Source organism: Giraffa tippelskirchi, chromosome 1, assembly GCF_054371585.1.
Source record: "Giraffa tippelskirchi isolate mGirTip1 chromosome 1, T2T-mGirTip1v1.2.pri, whole genome shotgun sequence".
Taxonomy (NCBI): domain Eukaryota; kingdom Metazoa; phylum Chordata; class Mammalia; order Artiodactyla; family Giraffidae; genus Giraffa; species Giraffa tippelskirchi.
The window spans coordinates 208,577,240-208,592,379 of NC_137275.1; the positions used below are offsets into that span (position 1 = coordinate 208,577,240).

At 39.6% G+C, this 15,140-nt stretch overlaps 1 protein-coding gene across 5 annotated transcripts in view; it reads left to right on the forward strand.

Moving 5' to 3' along the window:
• LOC145519852 (uncharacterized) overlaps positions 1 to 15,140 on the forward strand; it is a 669,571-nt gene that overhangs the window by 538,829 nt on the left and 115,602 nt on the right. For 2 of the 5 annotated variants that reach the window (XR_014063970.1, XM_081524738.1), the window contains one exon: positions 14,446 to 14,582. The exons of the other annotated variants lie outside the window; for them this stretch is intronic. The gene's annotated coding sequence lies outside the window, so the exon portion shown is untranslated. The remainder of the gene's footprint in view (positions 1 to 14,445; positions 14,583 to 15,140) is intronic. 5 annotated transcript variants of the gene reach the window in all.

A 15,140-nucleotide genomic window follows, 5' to 3' on the forward strand; every position in this document is an offset into this window, starting at 1 on the left:
AAGTCATTTGCTGATAACTTTTTTCTTTTTAAGGAACAGTCTTTTTCTCAAGTTTGAATCTAAGAAATAACACTTGATCCTGTCTCAATGTGTGGTATTACCACTCATCAAACATTTTATGCTAGAAATTTCAAAATGGTGTTCTGGGCTTCTTCCTCCCCACTCTAGATTCAGTTTTTCATCAAGTCCTCATTATTTCACCTATTAAAATGCCCTTTAAAATAGTATATCTGCTTCATTATTTTAACACATTTCTGAGCACCAAGTATGTGTTGGACATAGTTTCACACCAAAAGCTAAAAAGTGAATCAATCAAGGTCCCCACTAATCAGCCAGCCCCCAAATTATACAGCAAACCTTTATTCCATCTCCCTGAGTTAAATCTCATTCCTTTCCTCAAGAAATTAATTTCTACCAGGGTGATCTTTATGAAAGATCTCACTCTGATGAAGTCTAAATGACTCCCAACTGACTGGGAAAAAGAATTTCCCAGCATGAATAATCATGAAAATCATCTTAATTCTTTTGAAAGTAAGGGAAACAGAAAAACAATGGAGGAACGAAGGGAGAGTTTTACTCAGGGTGCTATAACAAATTGCTATAAGAAATTACCATAAACTGGTTGGCTTAAATGACAAGTAATTGTTCTCACAGCTCTGGAGACTGACCCAAGACTGAGACCAATATCAAGGTGCTGGCAGATTTGGTTCCTAGGGAGGGACTGGATTTTCAGGTGGCCATTTTCTCCTTGTGTCCTTACATGGCAAACAGTGAGAGAAGAAAGCTCTCTCTTCTTAGAAGGACACTAATCCCATCATGAGTACTATCTCCCAAAGGGCCCCATCTCCAGAAAACATCACACTGGGGATTAGGCTTCAACATATAAATTTGATGGGTGGGGAGAGACATAAGCATGCAGTTTATATAACAGAAAAAAGAAAGGAAGGAAGGAAGGGAGAAAGAAAGAGAAATCTCCAGGCCTCTTCCCTTGTCTGTTCTTATTTTGTAGGTTTGGATTGGGGCCAACAAAGTTGACTTTTTATCAGGATCTTTGGAATTCTTATGGTCAGGCAAATTCAGGGAACAATTAAGAATATAGGCAAAATATATACTTGGGCATTCAAAATTTCCAATCTGCCCTGACCTGCCATCTGCATAGTACTTCACATTCTTTAAGTTACTTGATCTTCCAGTCCTGTTATTCACAATCTTGTCAGCAAACACAAGTAACTGTGAGGCTCTGTAAATAACCCACATATGGAGGTCTTACCCCTGTATCCCTGGGGTACGTGATTCTGTAGATCTAGTGTGTATCCCACAAACAACCTAATAGGTGATTCTGATCACAACCAAGATTGAAACCTGCTGCTCTAACCACATCACATTAGGCTACCAGTCTTCACTCAAATAGCTAGTCCCTTTCTTCCCACTGTGATGATAATATTTATTCTGGATGGAATACTCTATTTTTCTCCTTTTTCTAACCTGGGAAACTAATTTTCCAAAACCACTTTAAATTGTCACCTCCTCTTTGAAGACTTTCGTTTCCCCTTCTTCGGTCCACACGAGATTCCCTCTTTTGAGTTTTCATAATTTGCTCACATTGCTGGCCTCTTAGTGCCTGGTCTCATGTCTATTAGAATAAGATTACCTCTTCTGTTAGACTATGAGAATTCTCCTTCTAGAGATGATGACAGTTCTTCCTCATACCCCATGTATACTAGCAATGTATCTAGAAAAGAGATGGAAAGTAGAATGGATGGAAGTTATTCTGGATTATTAGAAAACTTGGCCTTTTTGTCTACTCCCTGAAGCTTCACACAAACAAACAAGCAAAAAAAACAAAAAAAAAAATTGAAAGCAAAGATAATATTACTTCTCAGCCAGGATTAGTGACTCAGTGCTAAGCAGCAATCATCAACATAAAATCATAGGATATACTGAGATGTTTATTTAAAGTATAGGTTTTATTATTGGGCAGATGCAAATTAGACAAAATTTCAGTATCTGCTGTGTGAAAAAAGAAACTGAACAATTACTGCATGAAACTCTTTTTCAGCAACATTTAAAAGCCACGCATGCAAATTTTAAAGGCAAATCGTCAGAAGTCTTGGAGTTAAAAAGAGAATTTTCTTGACTAGGAGCAAAACAGTAAAAAGAACCATCAAACAAGCAAATGAAAAATTCTCTGATACTGCCTTCAAGATCAGTTTCAAAGCTATCTAGGAAAAAAATTTTTCATATTTAGAAGCACATTGAGAGAAGTGCTGTGCTGCAGATATGGCCAAATCTATTTGAGTCAAAAAGGGGAAACCAAATAGTTTCCTTAAAGATCTCACCAGCCAACATTTTTTAATATATGTTTTAAACGTAAGGACAATTTGTTAAGAGACTGAAGTAAACCTATTTATTTTTGCAACTGCTTGAAAAAATATACCATAATGATTTGGCTATTTTACTGGTTGGAAAACTAAGCAATCAAAAAGCACTTAGTAGGGAAGTCATTATTGTAAAGACATTTTCCACAATTTGAGTGAGTTTTCTAGTAAAAAATGAGTTCTAAATTATATGTAGAAATTTCCTGGGTGAATGTAAGATTATTTATGATTTCTGGTTTTTCTGTGAGCCAAGAGTTGTCCCAGAACACTAGGTGTCATCAACACAGTTTAAAACTAGCCCTGTTGTTCCCTCACTTATTATGTTAAGCATCTTAAAGACCTCTACACACTAAATAAGGAAACACACAGACTGTTAGGTATAAATAATTTAACAATTTTTAATGTAAATCTAAGTACTTTTGTTCCTTTCTCATGCATCTGTTCCCCTTAAGGCCCACTCAAACAATTAGTGCTATGATAGCGGCAGTCAACACTGAATAGTAACTAATAATAATAATAACTAATAATAATAATAACTCCATGAACGTACGTATTATACTAGAGGTACGCGATGCTCCAGAGAAGGAAATGGCAGCCCACTCTAGTACTCTTGCCCTGGAGAATCCTGTGGACAGAGGAGCCTGGTGGGCTGCTGTCTATGGGGTCGCACAGAGTCAGACACGACTGAAGCGACTTGTCGCCGCCGCAGCAACAGCAGCATGCGATACTCCATGGGCTTCCCAGGTGGCGCTAGTGATAAAGAACCTGCCTGCCAGTGCCACAGACATAAGAGAGGTGGGTTTGATCTCCTTGTCGGGAAGATCCCCTGGAGAAGCAAATGGCAACCCACTCCAGTATTCTTGCCTGGAGAATCGCATGGACAGAGGAGCCTGGCAGGCTACAATCCAGAGGGTCGCAAAGAGTCCAACAGGACTGAATTGACAGCTCGCATGCAGTACTAGCATGCTGTCAGTGTCATCACAGGAAGACTAAACTCTGAAGGGAGCTAATGAGGGAAGGTACAAAAGTGTTCAGTTTACGTGTATGCTTTAAAAGGTATTAGGTTATTTGTATTCTAAAAGTGTCTAGATCCAAATTTTAATTCATAAGGATGAGGTTAACCTCTACTCTCCCACCCCCACCCAGTCAAGTGAATTCTTTGACACCAGCCCAAAGATAGTGTCGCATTCCACAGGTTAAGGGTTCAGTCCTACAAGATTGCCCTCCCTCCCTTGCTTCTGATGTCAGTTATAAGTCCGGGATATTTCCTATACTTCTGACCAACTGGCTACAAATCAGAGGTTCACAAGTCTCCCTTGTTGGGTTCAATTGATTTGCTCAAGTGGCTCACAGAGATCAGGACACCCATTTACTCACTAGATTGCTGGTTTATTACAAAAGGATATAATTCAGAAAGTCAGATGAAAGAGACGCTTCAAGCAGTGGGTAGGAAAAGGGCATGGAGCTTCCACATTCTCTCCGAGTGTACCACTCTCCCCAAATCTCCAAGTGTTCACCAATCCAGAAGCCCTCCAAACCCTGTTCCTTTGGGAGTTTTGTGGAGGGTTCTTTACATAGGCATAATTGATTAAGCCATTGGCCTTTGGCAGTTGAATTTGACCTCTAGCCTCTCTTCCCTCCCCAGAGATTGGGGGTGGGGTGGGTTGGAGAGGACTAAAAGTTCCAACCCTCTAATACATGTTCCTTCCCCTGGCAATCAGACCTTTTCCCCTGTCCTTAGGTTACCTAAAGGCTTTCCAGAAGTCACCTTATTAGCATAACAAAAGACACCTTTATTGCTCTTATCACAGGAAATTTCAAGAATTTTAAAAACAGTGAGGAATATATATTGATCATCTGAATAACCAATATAGATTTCTTATAAATCACAATATCAAAAATTCATAGAGGTTTTGTTTAGTTTTCTGCGTTTTTTTTTTTTTTGGTTGTGTTTTGTGTTTTTACTTGTGTTTACTATACACATCTAGATGTGTATAGGAGTCTTAATAAAACGAGGGAGCTCAGCATTGACAGGACTCTGAACACTTTCACTTGTTATGGAGTTGAATAAGCACGTGTTTTGGAACATTAGGGACCTGGCATTTCTATCAGATTCTTTTATTTTCAGTATAAACCTATTTTCCTCTTCAAGTCAATGTGCCAAGGGACGTTTGAGCAATTGAATGCACAGGCTTTGGTGACTCTTTGGCCATTTGGCACATAACTCCTCTTTCAACTATAAAACTACACTACATTATACAGAGTGAAGTATACTCTTTATACTATACTCATTATACAGAGTGAAGTAAGCCAGAAAGAAAAACAACAATACAGTATACTAATGCATATATATGGAATTTGAAAGATGGTAACGATAACCCTATATGCGAGACAGAATAAGAGACACAGATGCATAGAACAATTTTATGGACTCTGAGGGAGAAGGTGAGGGTGGGACGTTCTGGGAGAATAGCATTGAAACATGTATATTATCATATGTGAAACAGAACACCATTCCATGTTCGATGCATGAGACAAGGGCTCAGGGCCGGGGCAATGGGATGACCCAGAGGGATGGGATGGGGAGGGAGGTTGGGTGGGGGGTCCAGGAAGGGGAACACATGTAAACCCATGGCTGATTCATGTCAATGTATGGCAAAAACTATTACAATATTGTAAAGTAATTAGCCCCCAACTAAAATAAATAAATTTATATAAAAAAAAAAAAAACTACACTACAAATGTGTAACTAGAAGAACATCATACCCCAGGTTTGGGCAATTCCATTTCAAAAAATAATTTATGTAATTAACAATAAGGAAAAAATCAAAATATGAGATATTGTATAGTTCTGTATCCAAGAAACTGTCTAATTTTTTAAACTTTGTAGTCTTTCTATTAGAGGCTAGAGGGAGCCTGACTCTCAGTACCACAACTAAGAAAAATTGTGAATTAGCTTGCCTGCAGACAAATCTTTTCTTTTAGGTGTGTGAGGGGTGGGGGGGGGTGCTTCCCTGGTGGTTCAGATGGTAAAGAATCTGTGTGCAGTGTGGGAGACCTGGGTTCAAGCCCTGGGTTGTGAAGAACCCCTGAAGAAGGGAATGGCAACCCACTTCAGTATCCTTGCTCGGAGAATTCTATGTACGTAGGAGCCTGGAGGGCTACAGTCCATGGGGTCACAAAGAGTCAGACATGACTGAGTGAAGAAAACACTTCCTAAAGCAGAAAGAAGTCTTCACTTCTCATATGTAATATCTGATTTTAATATATTAGGTGCACTTGCGTACATGTTCAGTCACTTCAGTTGTGTCCAATTCTTTGTGATCCTATGGACTTACTGTAGCCCACCAGGTTCCTCCATCCATGGGACTCTCTAGGCAAGAATACTAGAGCGCAGGGGAATCTTCCCAATCCAGGGATCAAACCCACATTTCTTAAGCCCATAGTATTTAACAGATTCATTTGATTAATGTCTATCTCTGGAATTCTGAATCTTCTCTCACTACTTTATTTTTTTTAATGAACCATTTAATTCATTCAGCATTTAGCAAAGATAGTTTCCTCTCCTGTGAACTTGCTGTTTATGCTACTAGGCTATTGTTTATTTGAAGGCATGTGTATGCAGTTGACTCTTGAACAACACAAGTTTGAAATGCACAAGTCTACTTATACACGGATTTTTTTTCAAAGGATATGTACCACAGTACTACATGATCCACAGTTGGTTGAATTTGCAGACACAGAATGGCATATGCTAAGGACCAACTGTAAAGTTATACTTGGATTTCATTTTAACTGTTCAGGGCCCCTAACCCCTGTGTTGTCGAGGGCCAACCATATATACATATATACGTTCTTATAATCTCCCAGCAGAGGTCTCACAGAATGGCTGTGCCAATAAATTTCGATGAATGAATAGATGAATCAGAAAAAACATTGGTAAAAGAAATGTCTAAAATATTGGTGAGTTAATGATACATATGAGAAAGTTATCAGATATACAAATTAGTAATGATAAGGGACATTACAAAGAAGGCCTAGGACACTGTTTCGTTCCAGTGGTTAACACAATTTTATCTTCTATGAAATTATCCTGAAAAATAAATTGTGATTGTTATTTTTAAATGACTCAAAAGATGAGAACCTCACAGACATTATTGGGGGGAGGGGATGAAAGAGGTCTTACAAAAATAAGAACAAACAAAACTCAAAATTATGATTCAAAAAAAATATGGCAGTAGTAGGACATCAGAAACAAATTGTCAACTTTGTCTTGACTTCTGATGCTAAGGAATCTTTATATTTCAGTTTTTATAGTAATTTGTACATACAAGGCATTTCTTTCTCTGTCAAGCAGATTATGAGGTTCTTAAAGACTTTTCAAGTACAACAAAATTGTTGGGGTTTGCTGTCAAAAAAAATACATTTATGAAAGTGAGAAGTCATGCTTTCACATTTCCCTGAGCTTCCACTTCTGATATCCTTTTACATGGCAACTTTCTTCTTAATTGTGGATATCTCCTCTACTAGAACATAGGCTCTAGTGGAAGCCATGTCTGGTTTTAATTTGTATCACCAACAACCAACTAATGCCCAGTTCATAAGGGGTCAAATCAGTGGATATGTATGGAATGCATAAATGAAAGGATGAATGAGCAAAATATGCCTCTGGAATATTTGTAGAATACAATTTCAAGTTTATGTAATGGCACATGAAGCAAGTGGAGAAGGAAATGACAACCCACTCCAGTATTCTTGCCTGGAGAAGCCCATGGACAGAGGAGCCTGGTGGGCTACAAGCCATGGAGTCGCAAGAGTGGACACAACTTAGCAACTAAACCACCACCACCACATGAAGCAAGACTATCAGAAATAATCAGAAATGAAAACTATATTCTACTATACCATCAGAATTTTAGGACATTTGCTGTGGTTCACATGGACCTGAGCTTTACTGTCTGAAAGTAAAAGTAAAGTAAAATTGGGCACTTAGAGAAAACATTACAGGGAGACCAAATCTGTTCAATAACATAGCCACAAAATGAAGAGTAAAAATTCAGGCTACCTTATCTGAAACTATTATAATACAAGTAGGAGATAAACAGGAGAACAAAATTTTGGACGAGTAGGTGGACATGGAGTACATCTCTCTCCACAGATACATCAGGAATACACCTTCAGACACAGAAGGCATGCAGAACACCAGCCGAGAGCAGACAGGAGTACCTGACCAGTGGAAAAGAATATATAGAACTACACAAAACTCGGTAGGATGAAGGAACTAGGGGGAAAAATAGGAGTGTTAGTAGAACTGGACCTGCCCTCAGCGGGTGGGAGACCTGAAGCAGGGGTCCAATCCCCATACCAGGGCAATTGTCTGTATCAGAGGAGAAACATTTAAGGCTGGGAGTGAAACAGCGGATCTGTGGCAGCCTAAATGGAATGAGAATCAGACAGTCCTTGCCACAGCCATGCATACCCTGGACAGGAATGCTGGTCCCCTGGAAGGTGCAGCGGCTGGGAGCTGGAGTTTAGGGACTGTGGAGTAACCCAGGGCGAGGGCTGCTATTGACTGCAGAGAGACAGATCGAGGGGGTGTGAGGGAGGAGATCGTGGTGGGAAATGCCTGTGGAGGAAAGCCGGGTGGCCATGGCAACAAGGCGATACTGCTGAGTCATGTGTAGGGAGTGGAGCCATCACCATAGCCTCTCTTTCCCCATATGCCAGCGGGGCAGCAGCTGAAAAATAGAGGCTGGCCCATCAAATGACTGGCACACTGAACTACAGAGAATGACCCCAGTCCCTGAATGGGTGGAGCTGCAGAGAAAGACTGTCCAAAGAGACCTTCTGATCACCAGCTACAAGAGTCTTGAAAAAAGACTGACAGGGCCATAACTCTTGTGGCGGAGGCAGTCCATGTACCTGCACACTTGGCGCCTCCAGGGTACCTGCAAGCCAAGCAGCTGTGCCACCTTCATGCTCAGCTCTCACTGGGGCAGAGCTGCCACAGGCAAGTCTTGCATCTATGCACGCAGGGCCGCTTCGGTAGTGTCCAACTCTGCGACCCTGTAGACTGTGGCCTGCCAGGCTTCTCTGTCAGAGAGGGGGTTCTCCAGGCAAGAATACTGGAGCATATTGGCCAGTACCAGTTACCATACCATTCTAGAGCACTATACTTCCTTCTGCCCTCGCCGCCAAACCCCCTGAGTACCTGGTGCTCCCAGAACCCCTGCGACCTAAGCAGCTGCACCACCTCCACATCTGCCCCACACTGGGGCAAACCCAAGCCCTTTAGGGCAGCCACAGGAGCAAAACCCCAGTGGACGACCCACATGTAGAGGTGGAAATAAAACCACAATTGAAACTTAGCGGCAGCGTGGTTAAGGAAGAAGACCCAAAACCTTCCCACCAGCTGTACAAGCTGCAGATTAAATTCATATGATCAACTAGGCAGACTCTGTCTATGAAATATATAAAAGGTCATTGAAAGCTCCCACAAAAGAAAACGCACTAGTTTTGATAGCTGTGGATATTGGAGGCAAGAACACACAGGAGGAGGATCAGATTAGAATCTGAGCTGCTCGCACAGCAGGTCCAGAGATCAGCACAGTGTTGGAGGGCATCGTAGGGAGGTAAGGTGGACTGTGACTCCAAGCGAGGAAAACTCTGACAGCAGTGACTCAAGAAAAACATTTACTATTCTTATTTTTTGACTTGTTCTGTAGATTCTTTCGGATTTTTTTCTTTTTTTTTTCCTTCCCCACCTACTCTGTTGTAGTTGTTGATTTTATTGGCACTAAGAAATCCAATTAAGCTTTTGAGTTGTTGTGGTTTTTTTTTCCCTCATTCACATTTCTTATTGTTGTCATAAACCTCTGCCTCTAGATTGGGGTTCTGAAGTTCTGTGGAGTTTTCCTCTTTTCTTTTCTTTTTCTCTTTATTTAATTTTAATTTTTTAAAACTATTATTATTTTTTCTACATTTATTCCTTTGTTTGCTTTTTCTACAGTTATTTTCCCCTTGCAGTTAATCTTTAACTTATATAAATCTTTTTTATCTACCTCTATTTAACTTTACCTATTCTTCACTTTATCTATGCTTATCTATTCTTTCTTTTTTTCTTTTGTTTTGTCTCCTTTCCTCTCAATATATTTGTTAGTTTTATTTTCATTGCTTCATTCCCCAATTGGCACCTTGCTTTAGTTTTGTTTTCTAGTTTGTGCTTTAGTTAGTTTCGCTCTTAACTGGTAAATATAATTTTCAATTTCCTTTATTCCCTTTATTCAGTCAATCTACTGTACTTTATTTTTGTTGGATTGTTTTCACTTTGTTCATGGGTGTATATGTATATGTGTGTATTCCATTATTTTGATTATTATTTGCCTGATGTTTTAACTGCCATTTGTCTGGGGTTGATCTTTGGTTTCTCATTTGTGGATATTTGCTTTAATTTCACTAATGCCATAACAAATCACTTGTGGAATCTTCATTCCTGACCTGAGATCAAGCCCTGAGCTTTTGGAGTGGGAGCACTGACTCCAAGACTGTAGACTACCAGAGAACTAACCCTAGGGAGTATCAAATAGTGAGAACTCACACAAAGGAAACCACATGAGTGCAAGCCCTGGCATCACCCAACCATCAAGAGCACCCTGTGCAAGATGCTTCATCTAAACAACAAATAAAACAAAAATACAAACCCAATCATCAGCAGACAGGATTACCACCTTACTCAGCCTTGCCCATCACAGGAAAAACAAACAAACAAAAACTCAGCACAGATCTAACCCTATATGAAGCTCACACAAACGACTAGACCAACCTTAGGAGGGCAGAAACCTAAAGGAAGAAAGAATTCAACCTTTTTCAAGGAAAGAATTCAACTTTCCTTGAAGCCTGGGAAAAGGAGACCTCAAACACAATAAGTTACAAAAAAAAAAAAAAATGAAAAAAGCAGAGAAATATTGCACAAACACAGGAACAAACTAGAAACACAGAAGTCCAAATAAATGAAGAGGAAATAGGCAAACTACCTGAAAAATAATTCAGAATAATGACAGTAAAGATAATCAAAAACCTTGAAAACGAAATGGAGAAAATGCAAGAATCAATTAACAAAGACATAGAAGAATTAAAGAATAAACATACAGAGACAAACAACACAATTACTGAAATTAAAAAAAATACTCTAGAAGGAATCAATAGCAGAATATCTGAAGCAGAACGAATCAGTGAGTTGGAAGATAAAATGGTGGCAATAACTTCTGAAGAGCAGAATAAAGTAAAAAGAATGAAAAGAACTGAGAACAGTCTCAGAGACCTCTGGGACCATATCAAACACACAAGCATTTGAATTATAGGGGTCCCAGAAGAAGAAAAGAAAAAGAAAGGGTATGAGAAAATTTTTGAAGAGATTACAGTTGAAAATTTCCCCAACATGGAAAAGGAAATAGTCAATCAAGTCCAAGAGGCACCAAGAGTCCCATACAGGATAAACCCAAGGAGAAACACACCAAGTCACATAATAATCAAACTAACAAAGGCTAAACACAAACAGAATACTAAAAGCGCAAGGAAGAAGCAACAAGTAACATACAAGGGAAACCCCATATGCTTAACAGCTGATCTTTGAGCAGAAACTCTACAGACCAGAAGGGAATGGCAGGATATATTTAAAGTACTAAAAGGGAAAAATCTACAACCGAGATTACTGTACCCAGCAAGGACCTCATTCAAAGTTGATGGAGAAATAAAAAGCCTTTCAGACAAGCAAAAGTTAAGAGAATTCAGTACCACTAAACCAGCTTTACAAAAAAATGTTAAAGGGGCTTATATAGTCAAGAAATACAACAGAAGAAAAAAGATCTACAAAATCAACCCCAAACAATTAAGAAAATGGCAATAGGAACATATACATAAATAATTACTTTAAATATAAATGGATTAAATGCTCCAACCAAAAGACAAAGACTGGCTCAGTTCAGTTCAGTTCAATTGCTCAGTCCTCTCTGACTGTTTGTTACCCCATGGACTGCAGCACGCCGGGCCTCCCTGTCCATCACCAACTCCTGGAGTTTACTCAAACTCATGTCCATCGAGTTGGTGATACCATCCAACCATCTTATTCTCTGTCTTCCCCTTCTCCTCCTGCCTTCAATCTTTCCAGCATCACAGCCTTTTCAAATGAGTCAGCTCTTCATATCAGGTGGCCAAATATTGGAGTTTCAGCTTCAACATCACGCCTTCCAATGAACATTCAGGACTGATTTCCCTTAGGATGGACTGGTTGGATCTCCTTGCAGTCCAGGGGACTCTCAAGAGTCTTCTCCAACACCACAGTTCAAAAGCATCAATTCTTTGGTGCTCAGCTTTCTTTATAGTCCAACTCTCACATCCATACATGACTACTGGAAAAATCAAAGCCTTGACTGAATGGACCTTTGTTGGCAAAGTAATGTCTCTCTTTTTAATATGCTGTCTAGGTTGGTCATAACTTTTCCTCCAAGGAGTAAGCGTCTTTTTGTTTTATGGCTGCAGTCAGCAGCTACAGTGATTTTGGAGCCCCAAAAAATAAAGTCTGCTACCGTTTCCACTGTTTCTCCATCTATTTGCCATGAAGTGACAAGACCAGATGCCATGATCTTTGTATTCTGAATGTTGAGCTTTAAGCCAACTTTTTCACTCTCCTCTTTCACTTTTATCAAGAGACTCTTTAGTTCTTCTTCACTTTCTGCCATAAGGGTGGTGTCATCTGCGTATCTGAGGTTATTGATATTTCTCCTGGCAATCTTGATTCCAGCTTGTGCTTCATCCAGACCAGCATTTCTCATGATATACTGCATATAAGTTAAATAAGCAGGGTGACAATATACAGTCTTGACATACTCCTTTTCCTATTTGGAACCAGTCTGTTGTTCCACATCCAGTTCTAACTGTTGCTTCCTGACCTGCAAACAGGTTTCTCAAGAGACAGGTCAGACGGTCTGGTATTCCCATCTCTTTAAGAATTTTCCACAGTTTATTGTGATCCACACAGTCAAAGGCTTTCGCATAGTCAATAAAGCAGAGGTAGATGTTTTTCTGGAACTCTCTTGCTTTTTTGATGATCCAGCAGATGTTGGCAATTTGACCTCTGGTTCCTCGCCTTTTCTAAATCCAGCTTGAACATTTGGAAGTACATGGTTCACGTATTATTGAAGCCTGGCTTGGAGAATTTTGAGCATTATTTTGCTAGAGTGTGAGATGAGTGCAATTGTGTGGTAGTTTGAGCATTCTTTGGCATTGCCTTTTTTAGAGATTGGAATGAAAACTGACCTTTTCCAGTCCCGTGGCCACTGCTGAGTTTTCCAAATTTGGTGGCATGTTGAGTGTAGCACTTTCACAGCATCACCTTTTAGGATGTGAATTAGCTCCACTGGAATTCCATCACCTCCACTAGCTTTGTTCGTAGTGATGCTTCCTAAGGCACACTTGACTTCACATTCCAGTATGTTTGACGCTAGGTGAGTGATCACACCATCATAGTTGCCTGGGTCATGAAGATATATTTTGTACAGTTCTTCTGTATATTCTTGCCACCTCTTCTTAATATCTTCTGCTTCTTGTAGGTCCATACCATTTCTGTTCTTCATTGAGCCCATCTTTGCATGATATGTTCCCTTGGTATCTCTAATTTTCTTGAAGAGATCTCTAGTCTTTCCTATTCTATTGTTTTCCTCTATTTCTTTGCACTGATCACTGAGGAAGGCTTTCTTATCTATCCTTGCTATTCTTTGGAACTCTGCATTCAAGTGGGTATATCTTTCCTTTTCTTCTTTACCTTTTGGTTCTCTTCTTTTCACAGCTATTTGTAAGGCCTCCTCAGACAGCCATTTTGCTTTTCTCCATTTCTTTTTCTTGGGGATGGTCTTGAACCCTGTTTCCTGTACAATGTCATGAACATCTGTCCATAGTTCATCAGGCAATCTGTCTCTCAGATCTAGTCCCTTAAATCTATTTCTCACTTCCACTGTATAACCGTTAGGGATTTGATTTAGGTCATACCTGAATGGTCTACTGGTTTTCCCCACTTTCTTCAATTTAAGTCTGAATTTGGCAATAAGGAGTGGCTGAATGGATACAAAAACAAGAACCACACATATACTGTCTAAAAGAAACCCACTTCAGACCTCAAGTCACATTTAGACTGAAAATGAGAGGATGCAAAAATATATTCCATGCAAATGAGAAGTGAAAGAAAGCTGGAGTAGCAATCCTCATATCAGACATAATTGACAAAGTTAAGAAGATTACAAGAGATAAGAAAGGACACTACGTAATGATCAAGGGATCAATCCAAGAGGAAGGCATAATAGTTGTAAATATCTATGCACCCAACATAGGAGCATCTCAATACATAAGACAAACACGAACAGACATAAAAGGAGAAATTGACAGTAACACAATAATAGTAGGAGACTTTAACACCCCACTCACACCAATGGACAGATCATCAAAACAGAGAATTAATAAGAAAACACAAGTCTTAAATGATACATTAGATGAGAATGGATCTCATTGATATCTTGAGGACAATCTATCCAAATGCAGAAGAATACACCTTCTTCTGAAGTGCACATGGAACATTCTTCAGGATAGACCACATCTTGGGTCGCAAAACAAACCGGTAAATTTAAGAAAATTGATATCGTATCAAGCATCTTCTCCAACCACAATGCTATGAGACTAGATATCAGTTACAAGAAAAAAAGTCTAAGAAGCACAAACACATGGAGATGAAAGTATTATAGTACAAGTAAATATTTTAGGATTGTTAATTATGCAGTTTTTTTTCAAATGAAAAAAACCACCCAGACAAACTTAGATTATAATTTTATAGAACTTTTCAACTAATAAATCATCTTTTCGAATTAGCAAGTGCATATCTGTTGCATAGAGATTCCACATGTAGTACTATGGAGAGATATTTTATTATGATATTATATATTCTATAAAAATGTTAGATAAATATCATTTGAAGTTCATAAAACCTTTTCAGAGAGCTAAGTCAGAAATATTATATTTACAGGTCAGGAAAGTGAGTGTTAAAGAAGTCAAATTACTTGCTCACCCACGCAGGACCAAGATTCAAGCATGGATCCCGTTTCTACTCATATGAGAAGCAGCAGCTTGCCTGGCCATCAGTTTGCAGAGATCTTATAAGAAGTATGTGTGAGCATTTAGGTCTGGCTTTCACTCAGTCCTCTTTCCCAGTGTGCTTGCTTGACTTGCCGATGTCTCCATGGCTTCCCAACCCACTGAGGGACCCAGTTCTCTCCCTCTTAGCATGCTCATTTATATGCTGTCCTCCCCAGCTTCAATCCCAGACCTGAACTGGTTATACCAATCCTCTTGCTTCCAACTGGGAAAAGGAATCAGACATTCTCCTGAGATGCTGGCATCCTGGACTGACATTGGGATCAGGTGTAGCATATTTAAGATCCGTCTGGAGACTGAGTTGTTTGCTGTTCCAGAGTGGAATCCTGGCACTGAACCTAGCCGGCTGCCCTTTGAGTTTAGACACCAGAGAGAAAAGCAAGGATCCCACTGGCACATCTGTGCTGTTCTGAGAATCTCAGGAAAGGGTGTGACCCTACTTAGCTTCCCTCTGCAGAAACAGAAGCATGGACTTCAAGGCATTGGTCCACTATCCATCAGGGACACATGCCACGTAGGTTCTATTCTCCTGTAACCTGCAAGTGACAGATACTATACTGGCTTCCT